Source organism: Tenrec ecaudatus, chromosome 1 (assembly GCF_050624435.1).
Source record: "Tenrec ecaudatus isolate mTenEca1 chromosome 1, mTenEca1.hap1, whole genome shotgun sequence".
Lineage (NCBI taxonomy): Eukaryota > Metazoa > Chordata > Mammalia > Afrosoricida > Tenrecidae > Tenrec > Tenrec ecaudatus.
In genome coordinates, this window is record NC_134530.1 from 186,555,428 (window position 1) to 186,561,427 (window position 6,000).

Consider the following 6,000-nt stretch of genomic DNA (forward strand, 5'->3'; position numbering starts at 1 on the left):
AGAAGCCTACTAAATCACCTAGTTGAAAGCCTTTAAACAGCAATGCTAAATTATAAAGGCAGGGTAGTTAACGTAAAACTCTTCTAACTCTTGCTCTTTTCATACTCACTTCGTGAGTCTCGTGGGGGCCCAAATCTCCATCTGAGGTGCATGTGCAGCTTCCCGTATGGCTGCTAACACAATGGAGTAACTGTGAATCTTGGAATTTCAATTCATGGTACGAGAGGCCCAAGTATCTCGTGGAAAAAATTTTCAAATTCTATGAAATTACTTAAATGATAAGTAATCTGTTCCATGAAATATTAAATATTTTGGGGGTACAAAACAATGTGCTTGGATTTTGTATTAACAAAATTGGCTTTTGACATAGTTTAGATGTGGCTTCCTGTCTATACTTGTGAGTTGCAGCCTGAGCAGTATGCTTTCAAAAGCCTGCAATTTTCTCTACAAAGATAAGAGATCAAAAAGAAGGGAATATAATTAGCTGTACTAAGTTTAATCAAATTAAGCTTTTGGAGCTTAATCACATTTAATCCTCAAAATAATCCTGTAAGGTAATAGGAAGAGAACTGAAAAGAACGGATTTTTTTCTTTTCGAATGCTTACTATATGCCAGGTATAGTCCTGACAACGCCATGTAGATGCCAACATTATCCTCATTTCTGAGAGGAAGGAACAGAGAGAGGTTGTTCTGGGCAGTCCTGATAGATGGAATTATATCACCTCTTAGAAGGAAACTGATAAGTATAAGATTTCACACACACACGGCCAAGCCAGCATTTTACTGCTCTGAATCTAAAGCCTATCCAATCCTCACCACACCACATTCATTCCATTTACTTACAGAGAACTGTGATGAACTAGAATATATGATAACCAGTGAACTGTAAGTGACAGGACGACTTCAAAAGATAATGTAGTTGATTTCTGAAAAGTTGGCAGGGGAATCTTTTCTGGGGCTCTTGCCCGCTGATTCAGAGGAGTCATTTGGTATGTCTGTCTCATTTTGGGTGAGTGGCTACCAAGGCAAAAAAGGAAAGGAAAACAGTGTCCCAGTTTTATATTGCTGTGCTACCAACTGGCCCCCAACCATAGTGACTTAAACAACAACCGTTTTGTTATTAGATCCCATGATTTTGGGAATTGATTTCAGGAAGGGCAATTCTTTTGTTCCTTGGAATGATAACTGAGCTCACTGGGTGATAGTTCGTAGTCAGACTGATCTTGAGGCTGATTGCAGATGGCTCACTCATGTACCTGACACCTTGACAAGGAGGGGTAGAAGGTGGCTCTAACCCCCTTCCCATGCCATGCAGTCCTTTCATCCGGGTAGTTGGATTTGTAACATATCAACTCAGGACAGCAAAGCACTAAGCCAGGCCAGGCCAGAACTGCCATAGTGTTAACCGCCGTCTGTTCCTGTCAAGGCTGTCACTGGGCAGCGCGGACACAGGGAAGAGGAAAGGCCCTTCCTCTTCCAGGAGGCCTGTTGGGAACTTATGTCCATCATTAATTTGTTATTTAGGTCTTTTGATTCATTATGTTTTGGCTCTTCTGTGTTTCTTTTTGTCAGCTGTTTGGACCATAGGAACCATTTGTTATAGATATTATATATCCTGATACATGTGTGTACATGTTATGCGTCAGTAACGGAGTGAGGAAGAGGAGGAGGCAAACATCCCGGGGCAGATGAACTACTCCCCTAGTTTCATTTATCTTATTGCACTCTATTATAAGTTGTGAACATGTGCCTATATTTTCAGTGAAACCACAGTTGCTGTACGTGCTGAGGCAGAAATATTCCCAAGGGAACCAAAAGCTTGGTGTTCCAGAACTTGAGAGACATTGGCTCTCAAGGTTTACAGATCGGTGAAAAGTGCTAGGGTCTGAGACAATTAGTATAGTGACTCAATCTCTTGGAACAGGAGTTCTTCCTGGATGGCTAGGAGGGATCATATTCCTGAAGAGACTGAAGGTTTTACCTCGTTAGTTTAGTTTAACAGACGTCCTCAAACTACGGCCACGGGCCACATGCGGCCTGCCAAGGACATTTACCCAGCCCGCTGGGTGTTTTTGCCCCGTTTGTTTTTTTACTTCAAAAATAAGATATGTGCTGTGTGCATAGGAATTTGTCCATAGTTTTTTTTTAAAACTATAGTCCAGCCCTACAATGGGTCTGGCCGCCTGTTTAAAAAGTTTGAGGACCCCTGGATTTCAACTGCCAAAACCCCTCCTCTAGCACATTTTTGAGCAAAAAGATGAATATGTTCATCCTGTTCTTATCTTTCCGGGAGGACAACCCATTCGTCTATTTTCTGTTATAATATTTTTTAAATTAACATCTAATACTAAACAACCAAAACAAGAAATCATTGCAGTTTTAAGATTCTTGGCTAGATTTGTCAGATTTGCCTGACTGGATTCCTGGTGATTGTAATAATGAGACGGCCTTAAAAAGAAATATGGGCAGAAAGTGAAAGACTGCTCTGTAAAACCGAACCAAGTCCACTGCCACTGAGGTGATTCGGACTCATCGCGGCCGTACCGGACACAGTAGAACCCCCTCAGGCTTCCACGGCTCTAACCGTGCAGACGCACACTGCTGCATCTCTCCTGTGGAATGACTGGGCCCCAGCCGCCGACAGCCTAGTGGTTTAACTATGGCACTCCTTACTTCACAAGTGATTACCTGAAAATCAATACATTTGATAGAATCAATACAGTCTACCTCTCACTAAAGACAAAGCATAAGCATATTGCAATAAAACGTTGGGATTTTCTATTCCGTGTGTAGTAAATTCCTAAAGAATTGGCCCTGGAGAGTATCTTGCTGATTATCTCCAATAATCAGTTAGTAAAAAGATTTCTTCCCTAAGTCAAGCCTTCAGAGTTCTAAATAAGAGGTATATGGGGCCAAATATTTAAGTTAGGGCTTTTCTACAAAGTGCTACAATGAAGGGGACAAAAGATTGGCTATGGTAGTTGGATAATCGAGAATAGTGTATTGAGGTCTTTAGGTATAAAAACCATATTAAGTGTTTATCATGTGGTCTATGGCCATACCACCCTGAACGCACGCGATCTCGTCAAAATGTTTATCGTGTAAAGCTTAGGATAAATTTTCATTAATTAAAATAAATGAGCTTAAAACTTTTTTATCTACTTGACAGAGAAGGCCTTTGAAAATATAGTTCCAGGGAATGAGAAATGTTACTATTATAATCTGTGAAGCTGCCTCTAATTCTGCAGTATTTAGCTTTTTGGGCCCTCTTATAACTTCTCTGAATTTTTAAATTTTGAATTATCTGGTGGTTGTAAAAAAAAAAAAGTTTATGATCTTGAATTACCAAAAGGGAACAAGTTCAGGAAAAAAGGGAACATTGTAAATTGACAACAGTCTTTATTTGTTTCTGTTTGGCATCACAAGTCGAAATCGTCTCAAGCCAGTGACAAGCCCAAAGGAGGTTTAGATTTCTGCTTTCAGCCACATCTTACAGTAGACTTGATGACATATTTAGATTGATCTACTGAATTTCCAGTAGAGCTTTAGAATCCTAACTATAATGGTTCTTTGAGGGGAGGAGGGACAAAAACAGAATTACAAGATAGGGAACGAAGCTTAAAATGTTTCCTCTGAGAACAGAGTTACTGAGAGTATGACTGAAACCCACTTCTAGAATAGCCATCTGTCAGATAGCAAACATATTTACAATTTGCCTGGTATTTCTAAAATTTTTAATGGACACTTAAGTCTTTAGCTTGATTTTTTTAATGAACCTTTTTCTTTTAATTAGACCAATGAAATTAGCACTAGTGTAATTCAGTTGTGTATGCATATGCATTGAACACAGAGTAGTTTTTGTGGAAAGTTTGACTGTTCCCTTAACATTGTACCTTTCTTTCAGAAATGTGTTTCTTCATCCACTGTGACCTTGGTAATATTACAGTTTTTGTTAGTTGTGTCATTGGTTCTATAAATCAAATCTTTGCATATTGGATTAGGAGGACTTTTTGTTTCTTTGTATTTTGGTTAAGAAAAGTATTTTTGTGCACTTTCTATTTATAAAGATGCTATAACACAATGCACCCACATAGGGCAGCTGTTCTTGAGAGAGAAAAGATTTAGGTGTTAAAGTGAAATGGGTGTTTAAAATCCTGACACAAAGGAGGGACCCCAGAAATGCATTTGGTTTACTTCCACCCGGAGAATACTAAGTATCTGTGGAGATAGGCGTGTTGTTGCTGTGCATTGCAAATTACTGTGAGTCGTCAGCTGTGTGCAAGTCTTTATGCGTATATGTGACGAAAAGATGTATGGTGGAGGCAGGTAAAGTCAATGCAGAATACTCTACCTCCCTTTAAAGACTGAGCATAGTCCAAGATTGCCGTGTCCTTTGGGTAGGAAGCTCAGCCATGGTCCACCCCCTTCTCTTCTATACGCACTTCACCTCCTCTACCTCTGAGCACTTTGCTGAAGAAAGTGCAGCTTTCTGTAGCAAGCAAAGGGAAGCTAGACCCAAGACAAGAGTCAAGATGCCTAAAGTTCTCCTCTTCCTTCTCTGATGTTAGTGTTTGGTTTGTTGTCCAAATCAAACCAGTCAGAACCCTTGGGTATAGTGCTTCTATCCATTGGCTTCTATTTGGCAAGAGTAGCCAGTAGAGGCTGAATCTTTGTTTGTTTTTAGTGAAGTACCCAATTCTTTTGGGTAGGAATCAACTTAGCACACAACAATGTCCCATACCTTTTAAATTATGCAAAATGTGTTTGCCCCACCCCCATTTTTACTTTCAGTTGCCCTTTACAGTCGTTTCTTTGAAGGAAACAGATCCTACCCATGTTTTCCTAACAATGAGCCTCTGCCAGCTTCATGCATGGAATATTTTCAGATGCCCTATTTTGCTTTTCATCATTCCAAAGAGAGATTCTTGTTTTTAATGCCAATACTGCTGTGATAGTCGAGAATAGCCTCTCTAGAATGATGGCTATCAGAAAATTCTCTCTCATTAGTAAAATGCCACTATGTAGACATTCCCAGTTACCAGAGCAGTCAACGATACTCCATCTGAGGCACTGGTAAGTACCCTGAGCCAAGTTGGGTTATTTATTTGAGTATTTGTTTTAAGTAAGGAGGGCCTATTGGTCCTTTAACAAGTTTTTTTGTTTTGTTTTTTAGTAATTTCCATTTTTTTCACTCTAATTTATTAGCTGGTTGTAATGTCTCAACAGGAATTCTCTCGTCAGGAGTAAAAATGAGAAGATCCATTTTCAGATTTTTAGAGGTTGGCACCTATGTCTTAGGTAGTAGCTGATGAGTATTTCCTGGTGACTTAGGAAAGGACGAGTGACAATACTAAAAATGTAAAATGTCAAATAACTGAGAGAAGCGTTACTCATAGGACAACGTACATAGTAACCTCTACCTGAGTACAATATGAATCCAGTAGGGAGATGAGGTGGTGAAATCATGTGAATCTGTATGTCACAACTATATATTTTTTCTAACTGTAGAATAGTTCTCATCCAATAAGCCATGCTAGCATACTAGACTCAGGAATGAACTCCTGTATGAGGATTCTTCCCTCTGGCTTTTGTCTTACTTATCCCCAGAGACACTGTCGTGTCCTGCAGCTGCCCCAGATGGTTTGCTATAACACATACTTACGGTGCAGTGTTACCTAAATCAGTAACTTACTCTTGGTGTCATTGCCTATTACAGCCAAAGTGATTTATTTTAAAACAATACACACAAAAAATGTCTAGATCATTTCAAAGAAGCATGTTAAGTGTCCCGTTGGCCTAGAAGGAAGCCCTGGAGTCTCCTGGTTCTTCCCACTTGACTTGATGGACATTGGTCTTCATTCCATCTCTCCAGGACCAGTTTACAATGTTTGCCATCTTAACTGCATATCAGAATCAATGTGGGCACTTTGCAGAGTGCTAATACCTGGGCTGGGGTCCACCGGGAGACTTTTTTAAGATTGCGTTCCTCTGCTGCATAA